At 40.5% G+C, this 12,829-nt stretch overlaps 1 protein-coding gene across 1 annotated transcript in view; it reads left to right on the top strand.

The window, feature by feature from the left end:
* The window catches only part of lsamp (limbic system associated membrane protein), a 475,339-nt gene that overhangs the window by 140,847 nt on the left and 321,663 nt on the right, over nt 1–12,829 (top strand). The window lies entirely within an intron of this gene.

The raw sequence follows: 12,829 nt of genomic DNA, 5'->3' as shown, positions 1-12,829 counted from the left end.
ACTGTGCCCTTAAGACTTTTTTCTGAATATGTTAGTTCTATTAGATTTTTCCGGTAACTGGTTTAAAAATATATAGTATATGGCCTACTAGTACATATTGTTGAAAAAGTCACTATACACATTTTTATAATAATTTAGAACTCCGCAGGAAACTGAGCTTATTTTATTTTTAGCATCAACATAGGAGTAATTGCGATCATGTTTCGTCATAACATGTTTCTTCAACCACACACTCATGTAGGATCCCCCCGACAGCGTCTCTTCCTCCAATTTTGCTCCTAGTAGTGTGGATTTTCACTCCATCTGTATCCTCGGTATGTTTAGTTTTCCTTGTTATGTCTATTAATGTTTTTTTTTTTTGTTTTTTTTTTTTAAACCTGCCTCCATGCTTAGTTGTCCTGCAGTACAACCCGTTTGACCAGGAACTATGCAAACAGAGACAAAGATCCACAAATTGTTATCAAAAATGTGTTATTTTTATTTTATAAGTGATTCTCTTTTTAGTATTAAATATTAATAATACACCTATCCACATTTTTAATGATCCGATTATGATACATGAATCAGGATATGTGACGAAACGATTGTTACCAGAGCACTGTTTGCTGTAATACTATTCTAATATTTTTTGTTGATTTTACTGTATATGAGGCTTGAAAATCTCTGATCTTCTAACAATCGCCTGCCTATAGGCAAGTAAGTTATATACTAATATGTGCAAATTCCGAAAAAGAAGGCTGGCTGTAAAACTGCGGACAGCTTTTTCCAAAAGTAGGCGAGTTTCATTATTCTGCCTCTCATTGAGAGAGAAATACTCTCAGGAAATCCATTCGACATTTTGCAGACTGGTTGCTGAGCAGCCAGCAGGGAATCAGTTGTGGAGTAATTTCAACCCATTTGTGAAAATATGTCTCATGGATCGGAAATTTTCAATCTAGATCAATCTAATCCGTGAATTAAACTGGTATTGAAACCAGATACCAATACTGTACTGCCCATCCCTAATGCTGTTTAGACCACATTTACATGACAACAATCTTATGTATAACGCAAAAGTAGTGTTTTGCCGTCATTTTAATTCCGCGTTTACATGACCATTATGTGTGGGAAAAACTGCGTGAACACTGAAGACCAAAAGTGCATGAAATCTCCATTTTGCCAATACAATTTGCATTCCCAACGTGTAGGTGGCAGCATCACCAAAACTTGATTCTGCGTGTAACCCTTCCCTTCTGCTGTTTCCCCTTTCGTCCCGGTTAATTAACAACATAGCGAAGCGCATCAGGCTGAGTAATTTCGGGCAGAGTAGTGAATAGTTGATTATATTTTTGAATAATGTTTAACGCAGTTAGACAGTGTACAAGATTGCTACTTGAAGACATGTTTTCATACACTGTTGGTCTGTCCGTGTGCACTGACGTCATCGGTATCTTCACTGTACTGAAAAATATATAGGAGCATTATCGACACCTACCATGAGTATGTAAGCCAGTTGTCACTTAAAACTCGTTTTTGTGTTATCAACTGTTTAGACGGCGACGACGGGGAAACGATTTTCAAGATTTCGACTCTGGAAGGCGTATTCAGCCTTCCAAAACGCAGTCACCGTGTAAACGATAGGGGTCTTTGGAAAGGTTCTTGCGTTGCCACGCCCGTTAGTAAACGGCCCGTTACAACCCCCCATCATGGCTTGTTTATGTTTTTTTCCCAGGCTTATCAGTTGCATGCCATGACACTTTTTTTGTTTTTGTTAAAGTGCGTACGACAGGATAAAAAAAGTCTTACATAGCATTGTTATGTGAATTAGAATCATATTTTGAGCTGATTCGACTATATACTACAATTTGGCAAAGCGCAGATGACGAGAAATTAATCTTTTAATCCGCCGTTTAGCCACGCCTACCATTATAGGGCTCTAGCATACCCAACAGGAGGATGATGTCGGCAGGGTCATGGTTTCATCTGATGTCGTATTCAGCCCATTGAGGGTGAATTATTCAGTTTGAGGAAAATGCGATGAAAGAGCCGCAAAATGTCGTTGTTTCAGTCTCTCTACTCCAATATTTTTACAGGATATTCTTTTTATCGAAGTATTTTTTCCCCAATTGCTAAATAAATGGTATGGTCATGACAAATAACAGTCTTGTGCTAAATGGTATATGAAATATTAAAAATGCATTTATTCAGTACGACATGGCAAAATTACTCAATAATGGTCAAAACTGTCCACTTCTTCCACCTCCCAAACTATATTTTATGCCACAGGAGTTAGTCTGGCTTTTGTCATTTCCCTGCCCCCGGCTTCGGAGAGCGTAAATAAACCAGGAGGCGTGACAGCTAGCCGATATGCTAACCCAAACAGAGTGATGTTTCAAAGTCTATTCTTGGCTTTCCAAGCGAAGAATCACTCAAAGCTATCCGGGATCATATCACACGACGGCGGGGTTGTCAATTATCTTCGCTGATTGGCAATCTGGCCGGCGGCGAGCAAGTTACAGCTTGTTCCCGTTACGGACAGGAGAGCATGTTTGCCGGGGAAGCAGGTGGAGAATTACCGTCGGAGAAACTGGGCGATGTCGGAGGAGCGCATAGCTGCCACATGGTCAACAAGAATATGGTGTAAACTAATGCTTAACTACTTAACTACACGGCGTAGACGTGTGCAGCTGTTGAGCAGCTAACATGGCAGAATGTGTCTGATGAGAACTTTTCTACATGTTCGTCCATAATCAAACGTAAGTAAATAGTCCATTATTTAAAGACAGTTTGTAGTGTTTAGTTTGTAATCGCTGTATTTGCGGCCATTTTTAACACAAAGTTGCAAATTCTGATCGGGTGGTAAATTTGACAGAACACCAGGCACACGGGCAATCAGGGCAATAAGCAGAGTATAGCGCTCTCCCGGCGGGGGGATGTGCGACAAGCCGCCGGTCGTCGGCAGCGTGGCATTCTCGGTGGACAAGGAGCATGTCAGCTACAAAATGCAAGCCACCTCCGTATTAAAACGTATGATCCCAGTATTTGACATAATACAAAACACGATGTCTACTCACTAACTCCTAAGTCCAATGGTCCCACAGTAGTAGGGCTTGTTTTGGCCAATATCCGACGGTGAATGGGAACCTTTTGAAACCCCAAAAAGGCTCACACGCCTCTCCCTGGCGCAGCAACAATTTTCTGCTGTCGTTTGGCTTGCGTGATGCGAAAAATATAACAAATTAATCTGCAAAATCAGCTGAATCCGCAGTCCATCTGCATTCTATAAAGCAGTGCTGCATTGTGAGATGCTGACCCGGGTGACGTCACATTCGCATTGGTCCTAAACCCTAAACTTGAGCCGGAAGTAACTCATTTTCATGGCACGGGATTCAAAAATTGAATATATTAAACCATCGCTTCCACACACATCCAAGCGGTCCATTTCATTCAGGAGTATAAAACACGTGAAACGTGAAATCTGAAATAAACATGCTTTTTGGTGTCATACACACTTTAAACACTTGTGCAATAAATTCTATTGTGTTGTATGGCGAAGTGGAGAGTGTGTTGTTCCAATGTGCAAAACTGGACTTTGATTGGATGAAAGCTAAGCTTTGTCTGACAGATAGACACTCAGCTTCTCTTGTATAATATGGACAGTGGGCTGGCCTAGATGCTCGGCTTCGATTGACAGTGAACTGTGCAAATCAGCGATCTTATTCTATAACCCCAGAAGCATTTTTCCAAGTTTTTTATTCCGTTGTATAGGACTCATTGTCAGCTGGGATAGGTTCTAGCTTTCATGTCTGTGTGCCTTCTCAGTTCTTTTTTTCAATTTAGCACCTAATTTAGCTGGATGGGATACTGTATACTGTATAACACACCTGTGGCACATTAGGAGCCTTTAATATTTAAAGACTCTTGTCACCATCAGCGAGTGTCAGACTTTTGCTTAGTTGATTGCTTACCTCTGTGTACATCATATCGAGATCTGCCTGCTTAAGGTTGTATTTTCTTGTAATCACGTAGCTGTTGTGCTAGTATTTTGTTGGCCTTTGCTATTATTTGTTTTTGTCTTTTGTGCCATTTTTGACTTCCCCTTAGTTCTCTTGCCGACTTGGTTCATGCCATATTTGTTGGAATTTTTTCACATACAGTATGTTCTGGCATACTCCCTCTTTTGCCTTTTGTGGTAATAGATACTAAGCAAACTTCCTTGTCTGTGTTGGGATCCATCTTTAACGTCTCACCATTTCATCACACTAGCACCCTGTGACCCACATGAGGATAAGTGATATGGATAATGAATGAATGAATACTTTCAAAATCAATTCCATTTTATATCATGCTTTACTGAACATTATTTACTCCATTGTTATAGATGAATATTAAGCTGTTAGCAATATTCCAACATTGTAATAAATTTAGTGTCGGCATGCATATATCTATCATTTACAAGATAAGGCGCATATTTCCTTTGAAATAATTGAAGACCAATTACCCACATGTTACATGCATTTCTGTAACGTCTGGATTAAAAACTAAAAGAATGACATAAACACAAAACAGAGCCCACTTTCCATTCAATATGTTGTATATTGCAATGCAAATGCACTGCCATTTCCATTTATTAGGAACATTTATTTTGTTAAGATGGATATCACTTCTTTACAGAATTAAAATGAGGTAAACTTCATTCCTCTGTCATAATCCATTAAATTTAATGGCTTCTCTTTGTTATCACCTTGGCTTGGTTTCTATTGGGCTGATTGATTAGGTTGTGTGGTTCAGCAAGTGTCACAGTTGTAATTCTTGGCCTGCATGACAAGGTAATTCTCTGCCAAATGGTCTTTGATGATGGAATGTTAGATGATTAAATGTCAACCAAAAGGGAAAACGACCTTCAATAGTGTACAGCACAAATGCTTTTTTTAGACCGTGACGTCGCCATCATAACGCGGAAGTGGGACATTATGCAGAAGTGGGACATTATAGAAACGCTCTCGCATACAATCCATGTTATTTCTGCTTTTTTTTTCTCCGGTAATATTTCAAAAAAGAACATTCAGAGTAAACACTGCTGCTATGGAACTTGTGGAAACAACTCTAGACATCACGACAAATGAAGGATGTTTTCTTCATACGTTTCCAGAAACTAAAAACTGAGGAAAAAAATTGAAGAATTGATCAATGTCAAAAAAGACCACTTTAACGCCAGCAAGGAGAAGCCATTCACATTTCATATCCAGTAAACATTTTGTTGCGGGCCATGGTCCTACAGAGGACGTAGAGGTAGGCCATTTTGATATTTTTACTTATTTTTTAGAGTGGCGTTTTGCCGTGCTGCAACTGTCTGACAATGAATGATCTGAAAAAAATCTAAAATGGTATCTGACTGCCACTGTTACCTTTTCTATTGTAAAAAAAACAACTTTAGTAAGGGGGAAGTGTAAATAAATTATAGAATTAAGATTTGTTATTAATGAAAACATTAAAATTGTCGTTGGCTGTCACTGCGTAGCATTTGCGATCGCTACACAAAAAGCAATGTAAATTGTCCCCAAGAACAGTCAGAGATGTAAGACAACCAGAGGATATAATATATAAGAAAGACAGGGCGTATGGTGGTGAAGGATAGATTGTTGAAACAGGAGAATGTCATTGTCAGTGGGGTAAGACAATGCACACAAGACAAAGGTGCCAATAAAAAAAGCTAACTATGGATCAGGTCAGCTCTTTTTCTTACCTTTTTCAGCCCTTGACACTCAAGGCATCTCTTTAACTGAACATTTGTATGTTTTTCCACATCTTTATCAGTGAATTTGGCACCAGCGACGTCATTTTCGGACAGAATTGGTAGGTTTAGTTCAGTAAACATCTTGTTCGGACACTATTTCAATTCATTTACTATTAGGGACAGAGGGGAGGTTGGCCCGCCTAGCAACAATTGCTAACGTCATGAATATTATTGAGCAAAAGTGACGTGTTGCTTGCGGCACACCATTGAGGCTTTTTTTTTTTTTTTTTTTTTTTTTTTTGTCAAAGTTAAACAATGAAACACAAGGTTATGTCTGTTTTTTCCATCTTATTGCTCATCCAAAATTTGCAGTGTTGAGCTGCATTTTGTTTTCTCAAATGGTATTGATACAAAGCTTCTTGAGAAACAAACTGATAGGCAAGGCTTTAGAGAAAAAAAAAACATGTTTGTACTTTTGGTATATTTATGTAGTATTTTTGTTTGTATTTAGTGTGTATTGTGTATGATTTGCGTGTTTTTTTTAATTTATTTACTTTTGAAATAGGTTTCACTATTAGAGACCCATAGGAACTAGTAGAAGAGGCCGAGTGAATCAACAGATGCACAGGTCAGGAGGATTATACTGCATGGAAACATCATGACTCTTTCGTCAGATGATGAGTCGGATGGAAATATTTCAGACAAATTGGTTATGATGGATTACTTCATAAGCATTTAGGTTTTCTATAAATGTATTTGTGTATGTAGATGTATCCAACAGAGTCCTAGTTGAGTATGATACACCTTCTTTGGCATAAATTCATATTCTCTTCATATCTTTAAGGTAAAACAATAAAAAAAAATGACACAACTGTTGGCTTTTGCGAACAGACAACACATAAGTGACTGAAAGCTGCATCACAAGTGAATATGAATAATATGAGACTACTGAGTGAATGGATTGTTTTTAGTATCAGGAAACCCCTCAGTAATAGTTCCTCAGATTTAAGATGATGTCTGAGAGTTGAAGTTGATACTGACTTTGAAACGTTGTTGCATTGGTGCTGCTAATTATTGTCAGCAGCATAGCAGCAAAATAACATTGGAATTTATTTAGCAGACCATATTAATATATTTTAATATATATACAGTATATAATATTTTAACTTGGTCCACCATCCAAGGGACATTGGTGCTCATCATATTTCTTTGAATCATTAGCACTGTAAATCACATTCACACTTGGCATGCAAAGTGGCTCCATTATGCATTCCTTGGCAAAGTATAAGCAGATGTACTGTATTTGTTGGGTTGGTGGATATGGCTAGAACACAGACTGCTCCGACTAAACTACCAAAAACTGTTAATGTGTAATATTTGAGTGCCAGCTGCTCATCTTAAATTGGATTCACCTTTAATAGAACAGCAGATGGAAATCCATCCATGGGGAACAATAAAACAACATGGCAGACAAAACGACTCTGAATGACTGGTTCTTGGGATTGTTTGTCATTCCTTATTCATTCTCTTGGGACTGAGTTAATGTTCAGAGTTTTACAAATAGATGGAAAGTTTATTTACTTATTTAGATGATTTTTCGGGGACAGATCACACCTTAGACTGATTACCAGTCAAATATTGTATAGAAACCACCGCTATCGAAAAAATGACTAGGAGTGGCATATAGCGGTATTCCGTGGGTTATGATGTACCCGACTTACGTGATTTCGACTTTATAAAGCCAGCGTCACGTTGGCTGTTTTAGCCCGGGTCCACTGACAGTGATATGACACGGACATTAACCGGGTCTTGTCCTAGTATAATGTCCGGGACTTAACCGTGACGCGGCATGTATGAAAGCAGTTGTTTAATTCCCGGGTCACAGCGCAAAGGCTGATGACGTAAATATTATGTCGGGTTGATTGTCATTTCCTCTTTCTTCGCAGTAAGATGAAAAGTGGTAAGGCGAAAACCCAAACATCAGAATTATCAACATGGCAAACGCAAAAGATAGCAAAATTAAACTGAAAACATTACAAACTTCAATTTCTACTGGATCTTAAAGCTGAGGAAGAGTCCGTTCATTATACATGTTTGGAAATGTGTGTTTTTTTTTTTTTTGTTGCCGATGCTGACCAAAAATGACGTAATGTCTGGGTTATAAAATCCAGTTCCCTGCCCTCCCTGCACAAGGGCACCAAGTCGCCAGCATGGGATAAGTCTGAAAGTGTCCAACACGGGTAATTATCTCCCCATGTCTGAAAGCCATGACACAGGTAAATCCTGATTCATATTACCCAGATATTTAGCAGGATATACATAAGTCTGAAAGGGGCTTTAGTCTCCAGTTTTTTTTTTTTTTTTTTTTTTTTTTTTTTTTTTTTTTTTTGTCACGTAACTAACACCTCTCAGCATTGATGGTAAGTACAGTTTCTTATTTTTAACTTTGTCATTCACAAAAACTTATTTTATGAATATGACTTTTTTTTCTTAAGTTTTTGGATAGTTATTTTGAGATTTAGAGGTATTAAAGGGTTAATTCCGATTCATGCGTAAATTCATGTTACGTTGCCAGCTTAGGAACGGAACTCGTTCATAACCAGGGGACTACCTATACTGAACAACAGTATACAGTTTGTATACTGTATAGCATTCCACAGGAACCAGACACTTTTCATGCAGTGTCAAAATGAGATATGCCAGTCTCTAGATACACTGTGTGTACAGTATTTTTTTTTCTTTTTGCAATAAAAGCCATCATAAGCAATTAGAAAAAGGCTAAAACCATGTTTAACGATAGCATCTGCTAAATGCAATACCCCTGGTGGCAAATTACCATGATGGTAAATGTTAAGGAAAAGTCATTAGGCGTTGTGATAGCATTTTGCATTTTTAATGTTACTGTGTTTTCTATTTTTTCAACAGCATTACATTCCTTCCCAATCAAAAAACAATATTAAGCAAAATTTTATCATGGAAAAAAACCTTTTGAATGTAAAAATCATTTGTCGCTTCTCTGTGAGAAACTGGATCATAGCGGCTCCCTGAACAATAAAGCTTGTCAATCCATGGTATAGGCAGAAAAAAATATTTCTGTCTATGGCTGATATTATATAGCATCTTTTAACAAAAAAAAAAAATACATTAACGTTTAATGGGATACTACTCCTTACTGACAAGTGTCAGGTCAGGAGGCTTGCTGGTCGGGAGGCCTGCAAGTTCCCTGCTACTGGTAACCTGTAATCCAGTACTACCTGTTTCAGGGTCGGGCTGACGGTGACTAAACCATCTCACCCACTATCTACTTCTGGAGATTGGTGTGGAAGATGGCTAGACACCCTGATGGAATGAAAAGCAAGATCCATCTTCAAGGGCGCTGGCTCAGGTGAGCCAACAGCAGCCATCCAGCAAAAGGACAAGGGGAGTCTGTTGTAAAACCTATGACTCGAAGACCTCACTGTCACTGTCCCAGCTTGCTAGGCCATGACAGATGAACCCCGGGTGTAAAGGGCGGGGCCAGGACTGCACACACTATCCTGCACCTTAAAACTCCATTGTGCAGGCTCTAAGGACATGCCGGTGCTCACGAGGTCACCGCTTTTACCAAGCCCTTTAGCGACGGGAAAGGGGTGAAAATGTCAGGTGGAAGATGTCACTGGAAGCCACAGTTCCAATCCTACATGCAGGCGGTTCAGGACATTGGTCGCCTGATGTTGACCCGGAGACGACAGCATCTTTCGGCAGCACCCTGAATGACCAATAAGCCTTCTCTAGGGACATCACTGCTTGCTCCACATGGAGAGGGGCCTAGTAAATGTAGCCTAACCAAAGCTTGTCTCTCATCCCCCAGTTGGCTAGCCGCGGTCAACGGGCATCTTCTCGTGCGGTTGAACAACAACAAAGAAAGGAAGGTATGCACCCACCTGTAAGGGTGCAAAAACAAGAAAATGGCATGCTGAAACATCAGAACCATGCTTGACCAAACTGACAGCATACGACCTGAGCGTCGCTCTGCTCTCATTGCGCATGAACTGTCCAGGCTTGATATCAACATTGCTACCCTCAGTGAAGTTCGCTTCCCAGAAGAAGGCAGCCTACAGGAGCATGGCAATGGATACACCCTTTCTGGTCAGGGAAACCTGCAACAGAAAGGCGTCTCGCTGGCGTTGGCTTCATGCTCAGAACCTCTATCGCATCCAAGCTGGAAAATCTGCCATCCGGTCATTCCGACCACATCATGTCCATGCGCTTTCCTCTGGAGAACAAGCAGTATGCAATGCTTTTTAGTGTGTATGCTCCGACTCTTCAAGTTGAGCCCGCAGAAAAAGACAAGTTTTACTCAGAACTCCGTTGCCTTCTCCAAAGCACCTCTGCAGATGACAAGCTACTAATTCTTGGCGACTTCAATGCTCGAGTGGGCCAAGACACAGCTGCCTGGAAAGGAGCACTTGGCAGACACGGTGTTGGAAACTGCAATGACAATGGGCGCTTACTGCTAGAGTTCTGCACGGAACAACAACTTATCATCACCAACATCATCGTCCAGCAAAAGGACAGCCTGAAGACAATCTGGTTACATCCTTGGTCTAAACACTGGCACCTCATTGATTATGTTCTAGTGCGTCAATGAAACCTCAAAGACATCCTACACACCAGAGTGATACCCAGCGCAGAATGTCATACTGATCGTCGCCTTGTGCGCAGCAAACTCAGGATGCACTTCGAACCCAAGCCAAGGAAGGGAGGGCCCCACAAGAAAAAGTTCAAACTCAGCAAGCTACAGTCATCTGAAGTGAAAGCTGACTTCCAGGCAGGCTTACAGGCCAAGCTTGGAAACGAAAGCTGCCCAGAAGATCCCTCTCCTGAAATAATCCGGGACCAACTGAAAACCAACATCCTGCAGACATCTAAAGAAATCCTTGGGTTTACCACTAAAAAAAATAAAGACTGGTTTGACAAAAACAACGCAGCGATCCAGAAAGTGCTAGCAAAGAAGAGATCAGACCACCAGGCCCACTTGGCTCACCCGTCCTGCCCTGTGAGGAAAGCTGTCTTTCGCCACATCTGCAACAACCTCCAGCTCAAGCTTCGAGTGAGGCAAAACGATAGGTGGACCAACCTCGCAGTAAGAACTCAGCAGTGCGCAGATGCTGGTGACTTCAGAGGCTTCTACAAAGCCCTGAAGGCAGTGTATGGCCCCACACATCAGGCCCAGAGTCCTTTGCGCAGTGCAGATCCTGAGCCGTTGGTCTGAGCACTTCCAAGCACTCATCAGTGCTGATCGAGTTGTCTAGGACTCAGCGTTACTCCGTACCCCTCAGCTGCCAGTCAAATTGGAACTGGACAAAACGTGCAAGAACTTACTAAAGCCATAGAGCAGTTAAAGAATGGCAAGGCAGCAGGAGTTGATGGAATTCCACCTTAATTTTGGAAAAGTGGAGGCTCAGCGCTACACAGCAAGCTCCACGAACTCCTTGTCTGTTGTTGGGAGCAGGGCAAACTGCCAAGAGACCTCCGCGATGCATTCATTATTACCTTATACAAGAACAAGGGGGGAAAGTCTGACTGTTCCAACTACCGGGGATCACACTGCTCTCCATTGCAAGAAAAATATTTGCTCGTGTGCTCCTGAAACGGCTAGTACCTATCATCAAAGAAGACCACCTCCCAGAAATCAAGTGTGGCTTCAGAGCAAATTGGGGTACCACAGACATGGTTTTCGTCTTCCGGCAGCTCCAAGAAAAGTGTCGGGAACAGAACAAAGGACTGTATGTAATATTTGTCGACTTAACCAAGGTGTTTGACACTGTGAGCAGGAAGGGTCTTTGGCTAATCATGGAGCGCCTTGGCTTCCCCCCCAAAGTTCCTCAGCATGCTCATGCAGCTGCATGAAGACCAGCATGGCCAAGTTAGGTTAAACAACAACCTCTCTAAACACTTCCCCATTGTCAACGGCGTAAAACAGGGTTGCGTCCTGGGACAGACACTGTTCAGCATCTTCTTCAGCATTATGCTCAAGCAGGTCATGGAAGACTTTGAGGTTGATGACGTCTATTGACATCAATACTTTTAGGTCGTCAATCTCGTCCATACACAATTAATGAAATGTCAAATAATTCGCCGTCAGTACTACTAACGAAAAGGTTTGCCCGTGGATGTGCCGCTTAAAGGTGAAAGTTCATCAAAAAGGGAAAAAAAATTGTTCGAGTTGATATATATATATATATATTTTTTTTTTAAATTCTGGGCCTATTAACATACATAAAGATGACATACAGGAATTTTTTTATATTTAATAAATGATAGTTTTCCAACAGAGTGTAATTGGATTGTTTTCCACAGCAGTTCTTATTGATTCCTAATTGCATGTTAGTGTGCCATTGAGCACTAGTTAAGAATCACTGATCTACAGTTTTTCCAACTAGTTTTGTCATTCACCATGCCCTCAAGTCAATTTCCCCCTTTTTCCCCTGTCATGTTATAGGGTAAATACAACCTTTAATGAATTCCTGAATGGCAAACAGATAATCAATATAGTTTGTTAATGCACCCCACTTAACCATTAGGCTGCTGCATGCCCATCAGAATTGATGCACATTGCGCAGTACAAAAATGAAGAGATACATACTACATGGGTGATGATGATGTTTTGCGGTCTCAGTTTGAATTGAAGCCTTTTCAAATAAAGTAGGGTTACACGCACTAATCTTTTCCTCAATAGTATTGCTCCCAATATCAGATTCAGATTCAGAATATTTATTGTCATTGTTACAAAGAAAGCACAACGAAACTTTGTTTGGAGCATCCATCCAGCTCATACAGCTAAGTTGGTAAAGTGCAAAGTGCAAACCCATAAAATAAATACCCATCAGTACCAAGTGTAAACATTGACACAGTTTTGGACATATGTACAGCAAAGATTCAACAGCAGCATGAGGTCGTGTCAGTGCTAAAGTGCAGAGCAAAAATATACCAGTTGAAAACAGGCAAAAGTCAGTGCAAGACCCAGATAAGTTAATCAAGTATAATCAAGTACAGCCTACTGGTTGTCAACCAATGGGTAAGTGTCAGGGAGGAGGAAATAGTGGATAGTGACATACTGCAACAATGCAA

The sequence above is a fragment of the Corythoichthys intestinalis genome, chromosome 6, assembly GCF_030265065.1.
Source record: "Corythoichthys intestinalis isolate RoL2023-P3 chromosome 6, ASM3026506v1, whole genome shotgun sequence".
NCBI lineage: Eukaryota > Metazoa > Chordata > Actinopteri > Syngnathiformes > Syngnathidae > Corythoichthys > Corythoichthys intestinalis.
The sequence above is the reverse complement of the archived record's forward strand: the minus strand, read 5'-3'. Positions and strand labels throughout refer to the sequence as shown.